Source organism: Canis aureus, chromosome 22 (assembly GCF_053574225.1).
Source record: "Canis aureus isolate CA01 chromosome 22, VMU_Caureus_v.1.0, whole genome shotgun sequence".
NCBI classification, from domain to species: Eukaryota; Metazoa; Chordata; class Mammalia; order Carnivora; family Canidae; genus Canis; species Canis aureus.
Window position 1 is genome coordinate 20,547,185 of NC_135632.1, and position 24,713 is coordinate 20,571,897.

Here is a 24,713-nt window from a genome sequence, read left to right on the forward strand (position 1 = left end):
AAAAACTCCGTGGCCAGCATGGCAACATGAGATGATGGCAATAGTTCACACTTACGGACCACCTACTAAGTGCCAGGTACTATATTTAGTGGCTTTCTTGAACTATCTATTTCATCCCCATGCCAACCTACTGAAGAGGCAACTATTATTTCTGACTTTAGTTAAGAGAAAGAAATGGAGGCATTTTGTTTCAGCATTTGACCCAAGGTCAGAGAGTTACAGGAGCTGGAGTTGGAGCTGGATGGGGGTCTAGTGTATACTTTCCTAACCATTACCCTACCTGGTACCCTGTGGAGGGGCTCTGAGGACCTGAGACCTCTGGCACACAGGGAGCTGAGGATATGCACCTGGGAAAGGAGTTCAGGCAAAGGCAGAAAGCAATGGCTTGGCAGTGGGGAGACCAGAGTGTGTCCTGGGACCCCAGAAAGCAAAGATAAGCGGTACTGGACAGGCGGATAGTGCCTGGGGTCCCCGGGCCAGCTTCCATCAGGGTCCGTCAGAGAAGAGGACCCTTGGACCTCAACAGGCCTTACAAAGGAAGAAACAGAAAGATGCAAAAAACTTCATCCTCCTTAGAGATGCAAAACTGCTCATCCTCTTTAGAGGGGAAAGGCAAAGGCAAATCACAATGAAATGCCACATTTTCCACATTTAGATTAACAAAGATTCAAAAGCTTAAAACTACTTAGCCTTAGCCAAGGGTTCTCCTTTTGCACAATATTGATGGGAGAGACAATAGGAAAGCCTTTTAAAGTGCAGTTTAGCTATATGTGTGTAACTACATGTTTAAATGCACATACTTTTTGATCCAGAAAAATCCCCTTAAGACATGTAGACACATACATACCTATGAGCATATATACTATATAAATACCAGCACAAATGTGTGTACACATGCATATAAGGGTATGGCATTTTCAGAAACAGAAAATTATTATAATTAATCTTTGTCAATGAAGAGTCAGGTAAATAAATTATGCAAACCAGGCAAACTGCTGCTTATCACTAGGAACTAAAACCCAAGTCCTTCCTGTGGCCTGCAAGGGCTGCCATGATCTTGTCTCCACTTTCCTCATCAACCTCACTTACCACCACTCTTTCCCTCTGCTGCTCCAGCCACAGGGATGCTCCTCATTCAGATCAAGCCTGTTCCATCCTCAGGGATTTTGCTTTTGCTCTTGTTCTTGGAAAGTTCTTTGCTCAGATATTCACATGACTCACTCCCTCACTTCATTCGTGTCTCTGTTCAAATATCACCCCATAGTAGGCAACTTCTCATATGGCTCCAATGATCCCTCGTCCTGGGGTTTACACCCCTTGTGATCCCTTCCCTTGGAGTGTGCACTGGACCTGGTGACTTGCTACTAAGGAATGGAAAGTAAAAAAAATGAGGGATGTCACTTGTGAGATTGATTATAAAACACTGTGATTTCCATCTTGCTGACACTCTGTCTCTCCCTCTCTGGCTCTTCTTTCTTGCTCACTGTGATGAAGCTAGCTGCCATGTTGTGAGCTGCCCTGTGGAGAAGACCATGTGACAAGGAACTCAGAGAAAGTTCCAACAAACAGCCAGTGAGGAACTGAGGCCCTCAGAGGACAGCCTGTGGGACACTAATTCTTGCCAACTACCATGTGAGTCTGGAAGCAGATCCTTCCCTGTTTGAGCCCTCAGGTGACTAAAGACCTGGCTGACACCTTGAATACAGCCTGTGAGAGACCCTGAGGCAGAGGATGCTGCTAAGCTGCTTCTAGACACCTGTCCTGTTGAAAACATGAGTTAATAAATATTGTGGTCTAAACCGTGAAGTGTAGAATAATGTGTTACATAGCTATAGATAACTGATACAGAACCCCTCAGAAAAGTCTTCCAAGACTATGCAGTCTAAACAAGCAGTGTCCTTTGTTGTACAATGTTCCCTTAACCTATTGTTTTTCCTCATGGCATGTGTCTTTTGGACATCTTATATTTTATTGGTTTGTTTGTATATTTTTTTCTCTCTGCAAGGATATGAAGAAGTCTCATGAGGGCAAAACCTTTGTTCTGTCTACTGTTGTGTTCATGAATGCCTAGAGCAATGCCTGGCTAGGTGGGTGTTTGTATTCAATGCGTATTTGTGAATGCAGGAATAATGCAGCTCATGAAGAGAATGAGCCAGTCTTGTACATCCAGACATGAGAGAATCTTCCAAGATATAACCTAGTGGGTCGGCAGCAAACTGTGATTCAATTTACATAGAGCATGAGTCCCGTTTTGTATCTAAAAGTTTGTATACCCATCAAAAAAATTCAAAAGGATACATATGGAAGTGTTAGTGTTTTTCTCTAAAAGATGAGATAACGGGGCTACACTGCCTTCTTAACATTTCTATAATTTAAAAAATAATTTACAATGATTATTCTGGGATCAGAAAAAAATGAAGACATTTTGGAGAACTTGTAAGGCCAACCATTTGCTTTTCAATGTTCTCACGCAGTCTCTGGGTGAGCCTCAGGGGAGGCTGTGGGCCACTGCTCTGGATCCAGCAACCCTCGCAGTGAGAGCTCTCCCTCACAGTGGCCAGAAACCCCTCTCCCTGTACCTTCCCCAGGCAGACTGCAGTCTCTGGGCAGCACACAGGAAGAGCTCATCTCTCTCCCACATGACAGACTGTCAGAAATCTAGCATGTTTTCTGCGAACATTTCTTGGCAATAATTACAGAATAGGAAATAAGAGGTTGAAAAGAAATAAAAAGACAGTATAGCAAAAATAACTCTTTTTGCAGTTCAGCCTTGAGGGGGTAAATCCTCTGAGGAGCTGATGGGTGGAGCAGAGGGCTCTCATCCTGTGCTCTACTTGGGGGAGAAGTTCTCATGGGGGTGCTAGCGTTGGGCTTTGGTGAAGGCTCTGGTGAGGCCTCTGGGCACACAGGCTGGTTTGTCCTTGTCTGTGCTGAGTGTGTTTGTGCCGGAAGGTGCCTAGGGCTGTTCCATCTAAAGCCACAGGGTTCCCTATGGATTCAGAGCCAGTGTCGGAGAGAGAGGCAGATGGCAACTTTGTCAGCGTTCCCCACACCACTTGGTTTGGGCATATATTTTTCACATCCGCCATGCAGTCAACTCTCTGGCCTCCTACTCCCACCCCCGCCCCCCCGCCCCATACTCTCTGTGCTCTAACGGATGCTGTGTGCATTGACTGGGTTGGAAGCTAAGCCTCTGAGAGGTGGGCCTCTGATTTTCTGTCCTCTGTGAAGTCCTCCGTGACAGCCAGGTAGGTCTCAAGTGGTGTGGCTGACTGAACAAGCGGTCACACTCACATTAGCGTGTGCCCCTTCCAAAGTGTGCTCAGGCATAGTCTGATCACTGCAGAATGCCGCAGAATGGTAGACACGTTCTTTCTGCGTTCCACACTTTGACAAATGTGACCTAAAATTGCAGAGGCTGCTCTTAGGCAACCAACTTAAACAGTGGACACCTGAGTAAAGAAGGAGGGCCCAGAGTGACCCCCCACCCCGGCTGAATGCAAACAGGCCCATCAGGCTACCCACCTCAAAATATCTATAAGCCCCAGGTGACCAATGGGTTACTTACACATGGATACAGCTACCAAAAAAGGAATATTCCATATGCTCCCACACTTCTTCAGCTTCCCCCTTAACTACATCCTCCTAACACTGCCCCCTGGCACACAGTCTCTCCTTTGCCACCCTGCCCACTGTTCTCTTGCACTGTATTCAGTAAATTTCTAGACCTTTTGTTCTGCTTTGGGTGAATTCTTTCACTGCCTGACCAGTAGCCTCCACCCAATCAGGTTGCCCCACATTTGGTGGTCCCTTCCCACAAAAATTATATTTTTTAGGCAGTTAATCAGTTACATAACTAATCCTCTTGTTCCCCAACCTTTTCTTCTTCATTTAAAGGAACCGTCAGATACCTTTCTTTAAATGTCGCTTTAATTATGGAATATTTCAAAGACACAGTATTTTGAATACCTCAAACATAAATGCTCTTGGACCTATCTCTTGAATGCAACAAATATCTATTTTGTCACAGTTATTTCACTCTTTTTGAGAATTAAAATGTACAGATAAATTCGAAGCTTCCCTTATTTTTCATTCTTTACTCTTCACCTCTTCATCCCAAGAGATAATACTCTGAAATTGGTGTGTATCTTTCCCATTCATGTATTATGTTTTATTATATATGTATATATCTATAAAAACAAAGTGTCCATATATAATGTATCGAATCTTATTGTTGACTATTCCATACTTAGATTAGGTGTTCAATATTGATTCATAGAAACCAAATCTATTCATTTTGATCACTGTATTTCTGAGTGTCACCGTATGTCCACTCCCTAGCAGCTATGTAGGGTATTGCTGATTTCTCTGTTTTCATGCCATCCTTGAGTTTTATCAGACTTTTAAAGATTATCAACCTGGTATATACGAAATATCTCATTTTAATTTGCATTTTCCTTATTACTAGTGAGTTTGGACAACTCATACATTTATTTGTCATTCAGATTTTCTCTTTTATCAAGTGCCTATTCTTACATTGTGGGAGACTGTAAAAAGGGAAATTATAATTTCCCTCTCCAAATACACATCCTTGGGTAGTTCCCATCATACTGACTCTAGGCTGAGACATGTGACTTGCCTTGGCCAATGACATGAGAAAACTTGAGGCTTGGAAAAACACAAGAGTGGCGTTTGCTTTTTCTTGCTGCTCTTGGGAACCCTGCAAGTACCACCATGTGAAGGAGTCCAGACTAGTCAGCTAGTTGATGACAGACTTGTAACCCAGGAACCCCCATCAGTCTTGCCAACTGCCAAACACCAGTGAGACCATAGGTCACCAGTTGACTGCAAACACACGGTAAGCCCAGCTAACCCCTAGATGAAGGAGAGCCATTCCCTTCAAGCCCAGCTTGGATTGCCAACTGTAGGCAAGTAGAGGGCTGCTGTTTGAAATCAGTAAATATTGGGTGATTTGTTATGCAGATAAAGCTCATTTACACACCCATTCTGTCCATTTTTCCTTTTTGATTGCTTGACCTTTTTCTTATTGCTAAGCTCTTTCTTCACATGACATTTCTCATGTAACTCTGTGAGTAAATTTATGAAGTAGACATCATTATGCCAGTTCATAGATGAGGAAACTAGAATTAAAGAGGCTTATTGACTTGTCAAGGATCATGCAACTAGCAAGCAGGGAAGATGGGATTCAAATCCATGGCTGTCTAACTACAGAGCCCAAGCTCTTAAGGCATTTATTTCACTGCCTGGCTTCTCTCATACATTGAATTCAGTCAGTGGAAATGCTTTAGGGTAAGGAACTATGCCACATTGTTTTTTTTCTAAACTCTGGTTTAGAAATTATATTTTCTTTTTTTAAAAAAATATTTTATTTATTCATGAGAGACAGAAAGAGAGAGAGGGAGAGAGAGAGAGGCAGAGACATAGGCAGAGAGAGAAGCAGGCTCCCCACAAGGAGCCCAGTGTGGAACTCGATCCGTGATTCTGGGATCATGCCCAGAACCAAAGGCCGACGCTCAACCGCTGAGCCACCCAGGCGTCCCTAGAAATTATATTTTCAGTGGTGTACTGGAACCAGCTCATACTGATCAGAGGAGCCAGTGTGAGTATCTCTTCACAGTTCTGTGTTAAGTGACACCACATCAGTGGCTTGGCATTGGCTGTGGTAGGAATATTCATACCATGGAAATCAGCAAAAGCTACAAACCCGGGCTTTTTTCCTTCTTCTTCCACAGAGCTGGTATACCACTGAAAACTGGACTGAGTTTCTATCTATTCCGTATACCTTGTTATATCTGTCCATTTCAGTTGCTTGTTGGCATAGTTTTGGGATATGAGTCCATCATCCAAAATATTTGCTATCCCTCCTCACTTAATACTACCACAGACGAGATCAGTATAACTTCGATGTCTTCACTGGGCTAGTGTAAGGGTTGGGAGTAGAGACCTCCCTCTAGGTTCATTTGCCTCATTAATCAACACTTTTATTGCTCTACTAATAGGCAGCATTCACTGAGTATTTACTATGTGCTAAGTAATATTCTAAGCCTTTTGATTGTATTTGGATCTCTTCAACAACCCTACAAGGTATACATTTGAGGCACAAGGAAACTGAATTCTGTTCTGTAGGGGTCTACATTAGCTAGCCAATGGCTGAGCTGCATTTCAAACTCAGTTTACTACCTTACTTTATCCAACTATGTTTCAGTCCAACCCTGAGACTCTATCTGATGTACAAGGATACGGAGGCCAGGAGGGGAGTTGGATTCAGTGAGCAGCAGTAGGATTGTGGGAGAGAGCCATCGAAAGTCTTTGAGTGAGAGAGTAAATTTTTTTTCCCCACACAGTACTTAGGATATTTTGTCAGACTAGACCATGACAGATTTCTCCAATTAGAAGAAAGACCAGAGAGAGGAAAAACATTTGGGGGTATCCTCGCCATCCTTTAGAGCTTGGTGATGTCTATGGAAATGAAAGCACTCATCTGCATGTGGCTGGCTTTCACTTCAATTGCGTCAGGCTCCTTGCTGGCTCAGTCCAGTTGCCAATAGCTATTTCCTTGGTTCAGGGCATATTTTCTATCTGCTTTAATATATATATATAATTAGTTAAGACATAACCACAGATATATTACTATTATTGAGCTACCCCACAATATCGTTCTCCTTAAGTGCCTGTCACCTGATTCATACAGTTTTGATGTAATCGTTTCCCACATATTTGTCATTCCTCACTAGTGATCCTTAGGTTCCTCAAGGGCAGGGACTATACCTTGCACTTTGGCATGCTGTGTCATGCTGAGATCATCAGAGTTTCCCCATAAGTGCTTGTGGAATATAAGAATGCATAAATAACTCCATTTTTTTTTCCCACTGGCAAGCTCATTGACAATAGGTGCCTGGAGTAATATAATTAGGAAGCTCCAAAATAAAATTGTGTTAAGGAACTACTTAAATGCTGTAAAGGAAAGTAAAGAAGACAGCCAATTAGTACCTACGAGCACCCATGATTTCTACATAATAGAAGAAGTCGTTTATTGGATTTAGTTGACTTAGGTTCCTGGCTGCAGGCTATCCCCTGAGTCCTTAATTGCTTCATCCAAAAGGAGGAAGGAAAGGGCCCCATTCAGAACCAGGCTATAAAGTGTCCAGACTGAGAAACCCCAAACCCTGGCAGATTTAAGAATGCAGTTTGAGAACCAAGGAGCCCATATGAGGGGAGCTGAACTAACACTACTGAGCATCTGGTGTGTGCAGACACTATACTGAACACCTTTTTTCTGGTCTCCATCACAACCTGCTGGGTATATTTTGTTAGCCCTTGGGAAGACGAGAAAACTGAGCTCTAAAAGGATATATCACTCATCTGAGAGTACAAAGCTGGTAAGAAACAGAAAAGAGATTCAAATCCACTTCTATCTGACTCTAAAAACAATGCTTTATTGTTTACACACAGGACTAGGCTGGTAATGTAAGTGTGTGAATTAGGCCATGTATAAGAAAATTGTGAGAAGGATGCAAGCCCTGTTTCAAGACATTCAGAAGTAAACTTTTAAAAACTACTTGCCAAACAAGTAGTTCTTATTTCTTCTTCTTTCTTCTTCTTCTTTCTTCTTTCTTCTTCTTCAAGATTTTATTTATTTATTTATTCATGAGAGATACAGAGAGCGAGGCAGAGACACAGACAGAGAGAGAGGTAGAGAGAGAGAGGCAGGCTCTTGCAGGGAGCCCAATATGGGACTCGATCCCGGGTCTCCAGGATCACGCCCTGGGCCGAAGGCAGGCACCAAACCACTGAGCCACCCAGGTGTCCCTCTTCTTCTTCTTTTTTTAAAAAATATTTTATTTATTTATTTGAGAGAGAGAGAGGGAGAGAGAGAAAGCAAGTGCACACCAGTGCTGGGGAGGGACAGAGGGAGAAGCAGGCTCCCTGCTGAGTAAGGAGCCTATCTCTGGGCTCCATCCCAGGACCCCAAGATCATGATCTGAGTCAAAACCAGACGCTCAACTGACTGAGCCACCCAGGTGCCCCTGGCATTTTCTATGACGGGCTGCTATTAGCTAGCAAAACTAGTCTGGAACTTGACCTATCCCATGAGGGAAAACCATGCCTTACAGAGGTTGTGAAAACAAAGAGGTTGTCCAGAGATCCAGCTTAGGTGGTAATCCTAAGACAACCACACTTGTAGCGCCAGCTAACAGGCTTCAGCAAAGAGAGTACGTCCAATAACTGGCAGGATGATTTGTGGCAAGAGATTTGGGGACCCCGGCAAATGGAGTGTCAGAAGAGCCTAAGAATGCATAGGTCAACTGATTCCAGGGGAAAGTAAAGAGGGCCTCAGAAAGGTCAGCAGGTGTTGGGAAGGTAGGTGGGGAGGTGGTCAGCAGCAGAGAGGCCAGGGGTAGGGATCCAAACCATAACTCCAAGGCAGAGTGTTCAAGGCTAGCCTTCTGTCTTTGGAGGTGGGGAGAGAAGATGCAGCCTCCATCTTGGGAGGCCAAGTGGGATTTAGATTCTGGGAAATATATTCTAGAACTAACCCTGGGCCAGAGAGGAATCTGCTCATGCATTTTAGAGGGATATGTACATCATAAGCATATGCTCACACAGTAAAATTTATGTAAGAACACACAAGGGCCTTGAGATACAGCTATTATTGCTGGCGCATCATTCCTTGCAACCCTGAACATTCATTTTCACAGATACACCATACAGGCCCCAGGAAAATGTTTCTCCATGTCTCTTGCTCTATGTCATTGAAACACAAGTCAACTCATTCAGGTATGTGGGCGTGTGGCTGTTGTCATTAGAAAAAGACTGGAGAGAACTACAGCAGTGGAAGCACTTAGATAAGAAAAAGACAAATTAGCACGTCAAATCCTTATTTTTAGGTAGCATGAAGGCAATAGGTTCTACATAATAAACTAATAAAGTATATAGTTTTTAGTAGTTTCACATGTGTTTTTCTTTTCATGTTCCAGTTTGTGGTTCTGGAGGTACTCGGAATTATGATATTTACAACAGTTACATATGGTGGATAGATAATATTTTGCAATACAAAAAATTTTACTACTCTTAAATTTGTATATATGTAGGTCTAGGTGTAACATCTATGGAGTATGACGTGATCAACTGCATGGGCATTCAATGCTCAGATTACAAATAATCTTATTTTTATAGAACATTTATTAAGCTTTAACTAAATATTCAAAAAGTTGATTTAAAAATTAAGGTTGCTTTAAATAATTGTTTAAAAATTTGATATTCATTAATTATAGTTCATATCTTACCTTTTAAATTTAATAGATAACTGAATATTTTAGAAAGATATACAATTATTTGAGAAATAAACTTAACTTTTAGTTTTTTTAAGATTTATTTATTTATTTTAGAGAGTGAGGGGCAGAGAGTATCCCAAGCAGGCTCTGTGCTGAGCACAGAGCCTGACATGGGGCTTGATCTCACAACCTGGAGGTTATGACTTGAGCCAAAACCAAGAGTTAGATGCTTAACTGATTATGCCACCCATGTGCCCCTAATTTTATAAATTTTATACTCAATTAACATTTTAAATGAAAACTTATTCAAATTTTACACAATTTGAATACAAATTATGTTTTACTTTTTGCAGGCTGGACTTATTTCATTGTCACAACAAACTTGTGAAGGGAGTGTTATTATCCTTTTTGTGCCAATTTAACACAAATTATGTGAAACTCTTGATCATAGGAACATGTGATTTTCTTGAAGTGAAGACAAGAAAAATAAATTTTATGGGACATAATAATTTATGTATGTATTAAGTACTTAAATATCATCAGCCTATCATTGGGCCCCCTATATATAAATGACGATTAAATTCAATCAACCTTAATATTTTAATTTTGGTCATATGAAACCATAGGTTTGGACATATTTTTGAATTTTATTTTCATGAAGGTATAAATGTCAAGGTAAGAAGATAAAGTCTTAACTTACCAGTTTGTTAGCTTAAGTTATAACTTAAATATTTAGACATACATTTAGTGGGTTGAATTATGGCCCCAAAAAGATATGTCCAAATCTTAATCCCTGGTGCTTGGGAAAGTGAATTTATTTGCAAAAAAAAAAAAAAAAAAGGTCTTTTCAGATGTGATTAAGTGAAGGATCTTGTGATAAGGTCATTGTGGCTAAAGATGTGGGCCACAAGCCCAATGACAATTGTCCTTACAAAAAAGAAGACATAGAAACACAGGGGAGAAGGTCATGTGAAGGGGAAGGCAGCCCCAAGCCCAAGAACACCTGGAGCCCCCAGAAGCTGGAAGGTGCAAGGAAGGGTTGTCCCCTAAGGTCTTCAGTGGGAGCATGGCCCTGCTGACACCTTGACTTCTAACTTCTAGGCCCATAACTGTGAGGGAGTAGATTCTTGCTGTTTTAAGCCAAGTTTGTGATGGTTTGTTAGGTCAGCTTGAGGAAAGTAATACAGTGGGCGTCCATCTGTACCCTTGTCCTGGGCCCTGCTAATATTAGGAGTGGACCTGGCTGCAGTGTAGACCAATCATGGGAGGCAGCACTTTCAAGATTTCAAGCCTGCCCCCTGTTGCAGGTCCTTACACTTTTGCTGAGAGACTGTGAGCTTCTTGGAGGTGGATATCTAGTTTTGTCTTCTTTATAGCCCCCAACTTCTAGCCAAGTGCTCGATATCAGCTAATGAAGGAATGACTAAATGAAAGACTGGATGGTGGTCATCAGAGAGCAGGCACCAGAGCCAGGCTTGCCCACATCAAAGTCCAGGTATTGGCCACGTAACTGGGGCAAAGTTATATAACTTGACTCAACACGAAAGTCTTAATTCATCCTCTGTAAACTGGGATAACAGCACTCACTTCAAGTGGTAATTGTAAGAATCAAATGATTCAGTCCATAAAAGGAACCAGCATATAATGAACACTAAGTAAATGGTAGTTGCTATCATCATCATCATCATCATCATCATCATCGTTCTTATTAGTATTTATAGTATTTTATATTTCCCCACCTCAAGGCCTTCATTCATGCTCTTTCCTTTGCCTTAGATACTCATTCTTTCCCTCACTTAGTCCTACTCATGGTTCTGGTCTTAGCTTCAACCTCACTTCTTCAAGGGTGCCTTCTCTGCACCTTGAGTTTAGGTCAGTAGTATGCGCCACTATTTCTGTTCATGTTTTCTGCAAGTCTGTGAGCCCTGTGAGGGTAGGCAGTACATTGTCTTGAGCACTAATACAATGCTGTACCTAGCAAAGGATCTGGAACACAATAAACACAGATATTATAGATAAGTTACTGAATGAATGGTTCAATCCATTTCAAGATCTGATGGGAAGGAAAGCTCAAAGGTAAAGAGACGCTATCTCTGGAAAGAAGATTAATTTGACTCCATTTCTTTGTAGGTGTTTTGGACCTCTTTCACCTCCATCAGTTTTGAAAACTAAATTCAGGTTCTTTCTGCTCTCATAGTTGCCCGGCAACCTGGTTTTGGTTTGGGGGAGGTTTAAGAAATGTGATCCAGGATGCTCAGGATACAATGGGCTGCATATTGCTTTTTTTTGGAGGGGGGTGCTGCATATTGTGTATGAAATGTCTGATCCTGGTCGTGAATTCATTCTGACCTCCAGGGCATCTGTGTCAATGTCTGGCTGGGTATCTGCTGGAGAACTGGCACCCATCTGGACTGGAATTAAAAACTCCTGTATGTGACTTTCAGGGTGGCTCATATCCATTAGAAACACTCTTCTCCAGAAGCCAAAACAAATGAAAGACAGCTTCAAGGGTTGGCTGGGGTCCTAGATCTAAGTTGGGACCCTTAGGGCCTTGCCAAAGAGCTAAGATGGGGGCAAGCATGATATACTTATGATTAGATGATTGGTTGGTGTTTGTGAGACATAAAGTAGACCACCGTCTGCAGAGGTCTGTTCTGTTACATTTTGGGAATTGGTGCCAGAGACATGCCCCTGACCTTGACCCTCCTTCTTACCTAATTAGTGATTATGATCTATCTTGCCTGCTCCAAGGGGCGCTGGACATCAGCCACCTGCTGCAGGACACAGCTTCAGAGCTGGGCTGAGAGCCACTGCCTTTCTTTCCTTGTCACTGATCTTGAGCTGGCAAAGGCAAGCTGCAGTGCATGCATCATCAGGTAGTAATTGGGGACTAAGGTAGCTGGGCTGCGGGGCAGGTTTAGGAATCTAAACTGAAAAAATAATCCATATTTCTACAGCTTGAAACGATAATCTTTTGGATGCCTGCTTATCTTAACCAGTTTACAACCATATTCACAGAGATTTTAAGCTTTGCACAAAGATGGAGTCCGGGGAAAGAGTCTTATCGTAGCTCTGCTCTTCTAGGCTATGACTTTGGACAAGTCCTTTCCTTCTCTTAGACCTAAATTTCCTAGTGATAGACCATCTAGTTTTTAATATCTCATCTCATTTAATATTTAATATTCTTTTGTTATATCTTATTATATCTTATTCAGCCCTATGGTCGAGAGCCTAGCAAAGTACCTGGCACATAGTAGGCCCTTAACAAGAATGTGTATTAAGGAGTGCCTGGCTAAGTCACATCTGCCTTTGGCATAGGTCATTATCTCAGGGTCCTGGGATCGAGCCCCATGTCAGTCTCCCTGCTCAGGGAGGAGTCTGTGTCTCCCTCTCTCTACACCCCTCTTCCAACTTATGCATGCTCTCTCTTTCTCAAATAAATAAATAAAAATTTTTTAAAAAATGTGTGGGATGCCCGGGTGGCTCAGCGGTTGTGTGCCTTCAGCTCAGGGTGCAATCCTGGGTCTGGGTATCGAGTTCCACATTGGGCTCACTGCAAGGAGCCCACTTCTCCCTCTGTCTATGCCTCTGCCTCTTTCTCTGTCTCTCATGAATAAATAAATAAAATCTTTTTTTAAAAATAAAAAAATATATGTATTGAGTACTTTTTGCATATTTATCCACTGTGCTGAGTACTTTATAAACATCATTTCAGGGAATCTTCACAAACATATGGGAAATGGGGCTTGAAAGAGATTAAATAAGCTAAGTCTACCTAGCCAAAGGAATAGAACAGGTCCTTCAAATTAGTGCTTTTTTGGCTTCTAAATTCATGTTTTTTACCACCATCGTGTGATCTCTTTCAATAAATAACTAGAATGAACGAATGAGTGTTAGTTCTTAGGTTGGCTTGATTTTTGGTGAGCTAGATTGAGAAGAAAAATAGCCTTATTTCTTTGGGTTGTTGAGGGACTGTCAACACAACATCATCGAGAAGTGGGAAGCACACATATATACCAACTGCATCACAATGTGAAAGGCTTTTAAATTTCCCAGCAGCACTGGGTACTAGAAATGTCATTGCTGGTCCTGCTGGGAAACACCATACCTTTGAGTCACTCTTTAGTCATGCAGCATTGATAGTTCTCTGTTCTGAAAATTTGGGAGCTTGGTGTATCATCATTAGTCTGGATTTATCTCATTGTAATAGACTTGGGCCAAACCCAAGTGTGGTGGGCATTTATAACACTTTTTGTATTACTCTCCCTTCTTGGGGCAATGGGGCCTTGATTGGATAGAGAGGATTCCTTTCTCCTTTCAGCTTCTGACCAAGAAGGTGATCTCAGAGTAGAACTCATGAGCAGGATAAACCAATCAGGTAGGGGCATTTTGTTCCCCACCCCAACAACCATAGTTTATAGTGATGAACACTCAAGCAAGATGGGATCAATGGGCCCCAACACAGGACTTTGTTAGATTGTTGTGACATAAAGATTGAAAGTACTGGGGACTCCATACACAGCCTGGGCTTGGAGTCAACCAAGAGCCAGCAAAATTGTGAGATATACTTGGGACATTGTTTTATTTTGTTTTTCTAAGATTTGATTTGATTTGATTTCTAAGATTTTATTTATTTATTTGAGACAGAAAGAGAGGGAAAAAGAGAACATGAGCAGGGGAAGAGGGGCAGAGGGAGAGGAAGAGTGAGAAGCAGACTGCCTATTGAGCAGGGAGCCTGACACCGGTCTCAATCTCACAACCCTGGGATCATGACCTGAGCTAAAGGCAGATGCTTAACCAACTGAGCCACCCAGGCACCCCTGGGACATGGTTTAAGCCCTGAATTGTGCCCCATCTAAAAATGTTCCATCAATATAAGCAAATAAATTCTCTTTTGCCTAAGCCAATTAGAAGGAAGTTTCATGTGACCTTCATCTGAAAGACAGCTGATTCACTGACCTTTAGTTGCTAGTCTACTTCTCTTTCACATGCATCAAATTCCTCTACTGGGGGGGTTGGGACAACATAAAAACTGAGCTACTAATGTGTGGGGATGAACTGTGGTAGGCACTCACTTAAGTGGAAAGGCCTATCTTGCCAGTTTTGCCCAAACTGTGCTCCCCTTGATAATATCTCTTAATAAAAGTTAACATTGCCTTCTGACTTCCTACATTGCCATATCTATGGTGGTGCCATTTAGTGACACCCTGCCTGGAAGTTTATATTAAGATGTTTAATGGTTTCTTTTTTTATTGGGATATAGGTAGATAGTTAAGATAGTAGATAGTTAAGATTCACCCTCCCCAAGTTTGTTTTGGAGGATATCTGCATGTAACCTGGTGCCCCTGCTGCCCACGTGGGAAGAGGGCTAGGCACTGGGAACCATGTCTCATTCTGAGCAGTTGCTCTGCTGGGAGTGTCCTGATCCATGTGGCTCTTTTGATACCTATACATCTGGAACCCTTGAGATCAAAGGCTCACCCTTTGTATTATCAGTGGTGAGATATAAAGAGTTATGTTGATGAGGGAGGGGTTGGTGGTGGTGTTGAAGTTTCAGGGACTTGTGAAAAGCTCTGCAATGTGAAGAGTTTGGGGTACAAAGCCTGTTATGAATGTTTACTCCCAAGTGCTGGCCTTTGGATGGTGCTTGATTTGGCTTCACAGTATAGATGTGTACCTTGGGGTCAGTAAATCTTACAGTTCCAGAAATCATACCAGTCTCTGGGATCAAACATTATCCAGGAGCCAAGAGAGGCCATGATTGCTGGGTAATTGGCTACTCAAAGTGAGGTCCACAGACCAGCCCAATCATCAGCAAAATCTGAGAGCTTATTAGAAATACAGGATCTCAGGTGTTACCCCAGACCTACTATATTGGAATCCCCAGGTGGTTTGTGTGCACAGTACAGTTTGAGAAGTGCTGGTCTGTATCTACCTCACTCAGTTCAATGTTTAATGGGCACCCACTGTGTTCCAGGCATTGTGCTGAGTATAACGGATATAAAGATGAATAATGCATAGTCTTTTCTGAAGGACCGCTCACAGCTTATTTACTTCTTAATTCTTTCTCTAGTCTCTCTCCAGCCCTCTGCATTCTGGCTTTTGCCCTATCTCTTCACTGAAATGCTTCCTTTGAAGACCACTAATGACCTGCTTGTTGTCAAATTCAATTTTCTCTTTTGCGTAGCATTTAATGCTTCTGACCAACACCTACCACTGAAATACTGTCCTTTCCTGGTTTTGCTGACATTATGCCATCTTTGTTTTCCCTTTCTCTCCCTCCCTCCCTGTCTCATTAACTGACTTGTCTCCTTTCCCAGGGCTCCCTCTCACCTCAGTGCTAACCCTCTCACCAGGTTATCTCATCTACTTCCATAATATGAATCACTTTTATTTTAGAGTCCTTGGCCCTCTAGGGACCCCAGAACTGTTGATATTAAAAGGAGGCCCTGGGTCTCTCCTTCCATTAGATTCTTTTTTGAAAAGCTGTCAATTGCTTCCAGGAGGGAATTAAATTTGGTGAATGTCCCTGAAATGAGGATAGATTTTCATGCGTATTGCTGCTGTAACAAACTATCACAACCTCGGTGGTTTAAAACAAATGTATTATCATGTAGTTCTGAAGGTCAGAAATCTGATATGGGTCTCACTGGGCTAAAATCAAGGCATCAGGAAGGCTATGTTCTATTCTGGAAGCTCTAGGAGAGAATTTGTCCCCTTGCCTTTTCCAATTTCTAGAAGCTATCTGCATCTTTTGGCCCCTCCTCTATCTTCCAAGCCAGCAGTGGCAGGTTAAGTGTTTTTCTTACTGTCATCATTCTGATTCTCCACAGTCTGGAAAGGTTCTCTGCTTTTAAGGGCTCATGTGATTGGGTTGGACTCACCTGGATGATCCAGAATAATCTCCCATCCTTAGTGTTCTTGACCATAATCACACTGCAAAGTCTCTTTTGCTATGTAAGGTAACACAGCCACAGATGCCAGGGACTAGGACATCTTTGGGAGTCTATTATCTTTCTCACCACAGTGAGATTGAAGAGAGTAGAGGTCAGAGGCAGAGGAATAGAAGGATGCCATCTTCTCTGCATGCCAATGATGGATCCGAGATGAGTTAACAAGGCATATTGGTGCCTAAATTGGAAAAGCAGGCTGGGAGTGAGAGGAAGGGGTAGGAGGAATACAGGGAGGTAGAGAGCTCAGGCCAGCCGCACATGCACTGATGGCTCCTCAGTCTATCCCCAGTCATATGGCAGAGCAGCACCTTACAGCCATCAAGTTCAATGCTCCACTCACCATCTCCCTTATGGGGGGGTCTTCCCATTGTTTTCCCTGTGCCTGTGAATGAGGCCACTATTTAACTTTATTCAAGGCATAAAATTTCAGTTACACTGACTTCCTCTTCCCCTGTCTGCACACCAACATGTCATAGATGTCTGTCATGTCTTCTTTGCCAATGTTTTCCTTCTTTCTTTCTTTCTTTCTTTCTTTCTTTCTTTCTTTCTTTCTTTCTTTCTTTCTTTCTTTCTTTCTTTTAAAGATTCTATTTATTTATGAGGGAGAGAGATTGAGAGAGAGAGAGAGAGAGAGAGAGAGAGACAGGCAGAGGGGGAAGCAGGCTCCATGCAGGGAGCCCGATGTGGGACTCCATCCCGGGTCTCCAGGATCACACCCTGGGCCAAAGGCAGATGCTTAACCGCTGAGCCACCGAGGCTGCCTGCCAATGTTTCTTAAATACAATCTACTGTCACAGACCCAGTGCAGGCCCCCCATGCCACCTCAGAGCACGTTCCTTGCCTCCTTGACTTTCTGACTTCAGTTCACCACCCACTTTGATGTTGGGTGATCTACCAAACTTCTTCTTTGTTCCAGTTTAAATACTTCAAAGACTACCCCTCAGCAGTCTTCAGGATCAAGTCCAAATTTCATGATTTTCAAAGCCAATTTGGCAACAACCTCCATATCTTGCCTCAGTTTTGCCAAATTTCATCCTGTCTTCTATACTCCAATCTACCTGTATGCTTACTTTTCTTCAATTGTAACATTTTGCTCTTACATACTTGAGTAAATACTGCGTCCTCCCTCTGATTCTAGCTCCTGATCCCACAGAACTCAGCTCAGGTTTTACAACCCTTCAGCTCTTCTAGGTAAATTCAGCATGCTTCCACCCCAGACTTCCACAGCTTTTTGCACACATTACCGTGTAGCATCTAGCATAATGCCTTGTACTTGTGTGTATGTATATTAGTCTTCCCTTCTAGACTAATCAGACAGAGTTGATAGGGTCCTTCTTTGTCAGCAAGAAATTTTACTCATGTATTTAAATAACTAACAAAGATTATTGAGGTATATGTCTATTTTCTCACTCAGCCACACCATTCTTTTTCGCTGGGGTGGGGGCAGGGCACACCAGTCTTCAGAATGATGACCTATGTATTCACCCACATACTGCCATTGCTTTGCACAGTGCCTGGCCTACTTTAGGTGCTCATGTTGAAAAAATGTTATTTTTTTATCCAAATCTGAGAGCTAAGAAATAAAACCCCTACCTACCCACTCAGGGGAGAAAGAGACTTGCTCCACATTTCCCACCCTGAGGATATATCTTCTTTGGTGATGGTTCTTTCTGCCTTGCCTCTGGCTATGCCAAAGAAGATGTGGATTAGTTTCAAGGAAGGCTGGAGGGTAAGCCTAGAAGTATTCATCTTTGGGGTCTCTTTCTAACTTGGAGTTTCTACAGAATTAGGCTTAGGAAAACTGATACTGGTTTTTTGGTATTCTCACTCAGAAAGAATCTAAGATTGACTCCTACATGTCCCTTGTAGCTTTCTATGTGAATGCATCCAACTTTTATTGCCTATTGTTCATTTAGTTGATCAGTGTTTTCTCCTGTGTGCCAAGCCCCATTCAAGGCCATGTGGAGAAGAGAGGGGGATCAGAGATGCTTCTGTCTTCACAGAGCCAAAGAGGGGAAAACTGTGTACAAATAGTAGCTATGATGAAAAGTCATCAAGGTTAACAATGTGTTAGAGAATAAACAGCATTATACGGTTCAGGAGAGTTTGGACAGGGGCATCTGGATAGCTAGGTGGTTGAGCGTCTGCCTTTGGCTCAGATTGTGATCCCGGGGTCCTGGGGTTTGAGTCCTGCATCGGGTTCTCCGTGGGGAGCCTGCTTCTGCCTCTGCCTATGTTTCTGCCTCTCTCAATGTGCCTGTCATGAATAAATAAATAATTTATTTTTTTTTAAGGAGAGCTGGGACAGTACTGTGAAGGCAACAAAGAGACACTGGATGATTTTAAACAGCATAGTGACATAATTAGGTCAGATAAAGAGTGAGGAAAGCTTTGGGATAAGGTGGCATTTCACTTGAACTGATAAGTAGGGAATAGAGTTTTTATAGCTAGGGGAAGGGCCTTCCAGCAGGAAAGAATGCTGGAAGTAGAGACCCAGATGCAGGAAAGTGAGAGAGCAGGTATTAAGAGAAGAGCCAATTTCTTATGAGAGATTTGGTAAAGCCCCTGCACAACTAGCCTGGAAGCCATCCAGATGTGTTCATTGAGCCATAGCATAGATTTTAGGTTGCATGTTGAAGGGCTCTTCCCAGATACATCCAGTGAAAGAGACCTTTACTGAGAGAAGTGAGAACTTACTCTCCTACAGCATGTGCTTTATATGCTGCTCTGTCACCATGGCATCCTGCTTTTCGGGGCCTGCCTTCCCTGGAGGTGGCCCCATAATGATGATTCACCAGTCTCATGATTAAGTCCCAGGCTCCAGCATCTGTTCAACTGTCAGGCCCATATCCAGGATTTTCCAGCTGCCCTATTTGGGAATCAATTTTAAAAGGAGAACTTCTCATGAAGATGCCACATAGTAGGAATATATCTTCTGCTTTCCAACTGCTTTGGTAATAGTAAAGCCCATTATTGGCCTCTATCTTCTGTTTTTGGAAGTCTCATGATACTTTCATTATCCACATGAATAGTACCACTCTCTGCTTTGCTCCATGGTGCTGGCTCATGGGTATATCCTAGACAGAACTCAGGCCTGCCAGTTATCCCCTGACAGAGAGATAATGACCTTTCTGAAAGTTTTAACCAATGGCCTGGCTGGTGAAGAAATTGCAGTCAATGAACCCAGGGAAAGCAAGGAATCACAAATATTTCAGCACAGTGCGACAGACAATGGCCACCATCTATTATCAAGTTAGAATGTCCTTTATTTACCTTAACAACTCCCGCCTTCCACTAGAGGTTTAGAGATTAAGATTTCAGATAATCGAGGCATCTGGAAGTTAGTCAAGACCTGAGAAAAGCTCTGGCCCCAAATTTCATCCTATGTTTGAGCCCCAACCATGGAGTTTTAATTGAAAAGACCATGATTTTCCACATAGAAAGCACAGTCATTCCTTCATCATAAATGACTAAATAGCAATGAATCTGTTTCTAGGTTCTCTATTTTATGCTCTCTCTCTAGATTCTAGCTATCTGAATTTCATAGGCTAGTAATTTTTGGTTTTGTTTTTTTTTTAACAAGTATAATGTTTAGGGTGCTAGTTCTTTCTTTCAAACTAAAACTGTTTTGAAATGTAACTTACAAAAGTAGAGCAGGGAAAAAGCACAAGTATACAGCTGATCAATTTTTACAAAGTGAATACATTCACGTATCTGCCACCATAATAAATATATCACTAGCATTTTAGAAGCTTCTCTTGTGCTTTCTTCCAGTCATTTACTGAATGTATGTATCCATTTCTGTTGGATTCATTGGAGGGAAATTGCTGGGTTATAGGGCATGCATATATGCAACTTCGGTAGATATTGACAAACATTTCTGCAAAGTGGTTGTACCAATGTATACTTCCAACAGTAGTTTGTAAAAATTCCAGTTGCTCTACCTCCTTGCCAACAATTTGTCAATCCTTGTCATTTCAGCCACTCTGGTGAGTATGATGTAGTAGCAGCTTATTGTGATTCAACTTGTATTTTACTATCCATCATTACAAATTTTTTAATTGAAAAGACTAAGTTTCCATGTTTGTTAGCCACGTGGATACTGACCATCCTGTTCAAGTTTGTTGCTTACTTTTTGCTGGGTAGTCTGTCTTTAAAAACATTAAGTTGTAAATATATATGTTTATAAATGTAAGATATGTGATATAACTACACATATATAGCATATACATGATGTACTTACACATGTCAAATAAACATATTGGAAATATCTTCTCCCATTCTGGCTTGCCTGTCACACTGTAAAGAGTTCATTCAGATTAGCAGAAGTAATTAATTTTAATGAAGTCAAATTTATCAGCCTTTTCCTTTATGTTTAGTGCTTTTTATATCTTGTTTAGGAAGTATTTGCCTGCCTCAAGGTCATGAATATATTCTTCTATGTTATCTTTTCTAGAAGTGTTTTTTTTTTAAAGACTTATTTATTTGAGAAAGAGAGACAGAGAGAGAGAGAGAGAGAGAGAGAGAGAGAGAATGAGTTGGGGAGAGGCAGAGGGAGAGAATCACCAAGCAGACATTACTTGAGCACAGAGCTTAATGCAGGCCTCAATCCCAAAACCAAGACTTGGATGTTCAACCAAGTAAGCCACTCAGGCACCCCTTATTTTACTTTTAGATTTAGATCCCTTATTCATATGGAACTGATTTTTTTTTTGTTGTAGTAAATGGTGTGAATTGGGGTCATGATTCTTTTTTACTCCTAATTGGATATTCAATTGACCTGGCAATATTAAATTAAAAACCACAATTTCCCCACAAAAACCACAGTCTCACCTTTGTCATAAATCAGGTGACCAAATATAAACAAATCTGTTTATAGACTATTCCGTACTATTGATCCATTTTAGATAGCATGCCATGCAGTCTTAAATGTATTTGCTTTATAAAAATCTTGCTATGTAGTAGTGTAAGTACTCTTTTTTGTTTTGGTTATTTCTGGCTCTTTGCATTTCCATATAAATGTTAGATTCAGCTTGTCAGTTTCCACAAAAATACATTTTAATTCTACTTTCACACTAAACCTATCCAAGACTTACTATTTTTGAAATCAGTATTCATTTTATTTTACCTGCACATTTATTCTTTTGGATCTTCTTTATTCATCTCTACTTTACCTGTTCCTATATGTGGTTATTTTTCTTCTGCTGTAGAGATTCTTTTAATATAGATTTCTTTTAATACGAGACATGTAATGGCAAATTTGTCCATTTTTGACAGTCTTAGATGGCTTTATTTTGTTTTATTTTTGAAGGTCATGTTTGTTAGGTATATAATTCTGGGTTGAAGCTTTCCTTTCATCACATTAAAGATGACATTTTATAGTCTTCCATAATCCATTAAAAGTAATCTGCCAGTTTGGAGCACCTGGGTGGTTCAGTCGGTTGAGTGTCCAACTCTTGATTTTGGCTCAAGTCATGATTTCAGGATTGTGATATTGAACCCTATGAGGGGCTCTGTAATCAGTGGGCAGTCTGCTTGGGATTCAATCTCTCTGTACCTCTACCCCTCCCCCCACTTATACTCTCTCTATATATAAATGAATAAATAAAATCTTTTTTTAAAGAAGAGTAATCTGCCAGTTTTATTGTGATGTTTTTCTCTGACTGTTTTTCTAGATGGTTTTAGACTTGGATTTACAAGAGCTTTCCTTTTTTGTGTGTAGACATGCTTTTATGTATATTTAACCTGTTTGGGGTTTATAGAGATTCTTATATCAACGAACTGATGTCTTTTAATCAATCTTGGCCATGTTCTCTTCCAATATTGCTTTGGCCTCATTCTCCTCTTCAAAGTTGGTTACATATTAGACCTTTTAAACTTGTCCCATATACTGTACATTTACTCTGTAAATACTCTTCTGTATTTACCATTCTTCTTTCTCTCTGTTTCAGTTTATATATTTTTTATTATCCCACTATTTCCAGTTCATTAATTTTTTTCTCCTGTTGTGTCTGGATTGCTGTTAGAGCCATACATTTAACTAGTCATCTTAGACATTGTATTTGTCAGTTTTAAAATTTCCATTTGAGAACTGGAGGGTATTATGCTGAGTGAAGTAAGTCAATCGGAGAAGGACAAACAGTGTATGTTCTCATTCATTTGGGGAATATAAACAATAGTGAAAGGGAATATAAGGGAAAGGAGAAGAAATGTGTGGGAAATATCAGAAAGGGAGACAGAACATAAAGACTCCTAACTCTGGGAAACGAACTAGGGGTGGTGGAAGGGGAGGAGAGCGGGGGGTGGGGGTGAATGGGTGACGGGCACTGAGGGGGGCACTTGACGGGATGAGCACTGGGTGTTATTCTGTATGTTGGTAAATTGAACACCAATAAAAAATAAATTTATTTAAAAAATTTCCATTTGATTCCTTTCTATAGATTCTGATAAAATTCTCCATTCTCTATTTTCTCAAAATATTAACACTAATTGCTTTAAAACCTGAACCTGATAATTTAAAAATATTTATCTGTTGGTTTGTTCCCCCCCCCCCACTCTTGGTTTTGGTAATTTCATTCTGACTCTTGTCATGCTTGTTTATATTTTATGCAATACTGGACAATGTATGAAAAACTTTTTTTCCCTACACATGAAAAATTGTAGAGATTCTGTTTGATGTTATTTTCTTCCATAGAAGATTCAATTTTCTCCTGTTTAGTAGTTAAGGGCAGATAACCTCAATCTTATAATGCATAAAAATGTTTCAAAACTTGGTTTTATGGTTTGGAGGGCTCACCTGTTCTCATTTGCCTTAATCCTGGGGCAGAGTACTTTGGAGGTTTCAACTGAAAATGTGTATTGTTTATCAGGACTTCTCTTTGGTGGGCACAAAACTTTGACATTAACTAGCACCAGTACACAAAATAGCATTTGGTCACCATCCCTCAGCCTCCGTACTGGCTCCTCTGAGTATGGATAACCAACTTCCATCCATAGGAAACTTGCTGCTAATGAACCTATGTCCACACACAGGAATTACATCTCATCTTCACTACTGTAGTCCATTCCATCCCATCTTCATCCCCACCTCAGTGGAACTATTCTATCCCCAGCTTCCAGGAATAGGATGTTTTCATTCTATCCCATCTCTGTTCTATGCCTATTTCTGTCCTATACTCTATGATTATTCAAGGAATCTCACTTCATTTAGTCTCACCCTGTGAGCATTAGTAGCTTCAGGGAACTACACAGATTTCTGTGTCCCAGATACACAATGAACTGGACCAGGCATTGGGGACCTGACATTCTATGTACCACTGTGGGATTCACTTGGGATCACAGCAAAAACTTCTGTTATCTGCTTTCCTCCAAGAACTCTCAGTACCATTCCCATAAGTTCCACCATTCCACACATCCTTGGTTACAGCAGTCACTGGCAAGATCAAATCTTCCAGAGCATCCATAATCTCCTCGACTCTCATTGCTGAACTGTCTTGTGTATCTCCTAATCAGACTCCACATTTCTGCCTCTCCCTCAATTCCTCCCTCTGTGCCTTCTTGAACACTCTGTGCAATTATGCTCTCCTGTATCCTTATTTTTTCTCAGAACATTCCTTGCATTTAGGTAACCAGGTTGCCCATTTAAACATTGAGGAGTAGAGGCAAACCATTCCTGCTGTTCCCTGCCTGAATTCCTGTCTCACAGGATTCAGCATATAAAACAATTTTTGTTTTATATCACTAAGCTATGAGTGGCTTCTTATATAGCAATAGGTACTCAGAATAGAGCCCAGTCAATCCCTGGATTATAAATAACCATTTTATGCTAAGGAGTCCCACATTTACACATTAAACCTAAACTTCTTTTCTGAACCACAGATTCAAATATCCAACTGCCCACTTGACATCTGTACTTGAATGTCTAATAAATATCACAAGTTAATATTGAATAATCTTGAATTTCTGACTAAATCTGCCTCTACCCCACTCCCAGGCTCCTCATTTTAGTGAATGGCAAAAACATCCACTTTCTTTTACCCTCACATCCTGCCCATTTGTAGGATCTGTAGATCCTGTCTACCAGGATCTTCTGGTCTTCATCTCCAGGGTCACTTCCTGAGTCCAGGAACCTTTTATTTTGCACCTGTGTTTCTGCAAGAATGTCTAATTAGTCACTGTGCCACAGAACTGTCTTTCTTGCCTCTTCACCTGCTGTTCACTGAGTGATCATTCTAAGATGTAAGTCTCACAGGCTCACTGCCAAGGTGAAAACATTTCGGTAGTTCCTTAGTGCTTAATAGGATAAAATTCAAAGTCCTCATATTCACATGTGGGAAATTTCATAATCTGGACCCTTCATGGTGTGACCGCAGCTGCCCTCTCTCCATCTTGCTTTGCTCTAGCTAAACAGAATAACTGGGTTCCCTGAACATGATACTCTCTTTCATGGGGACCATGGTGCCCT

At 41.3% G+C, this 24,713-nt stretch overlaps 1 long non-coding RNA gene across 11 annotated transcripts in view; it reads left to right on the forward strand.

The window, feature by feature from the left end:
* The window catches only part of LOC144293854 (uncharacterized), a 441,703-nt gene that overhangs the window by 330,380 nt on the left and 86,610 nt on the right, over nucleotides 1-24,713 (forward strand). For 5 of the 11 annotated variants that reach the window (XR_013361196.1, XR_013361198.1, XR_013361193.1 and 2 more), the window contains one exon: nucleotides 1,495-1,806. The exons of 4 other annotated variants lie outside the window; for them this stretch is intronic. This is a non-coding gene — a long non-coding RNA (uncharacterized LOC144293854). Of the gene's footprint in view, nucleotides 1-1,494; nucleotides 1,807-24,713 lie in introns of those variants that run through there. 2 more of the 11 variants (XR_013361208.1, XR_013361211.1) reach the window with 1 other exon arrangement.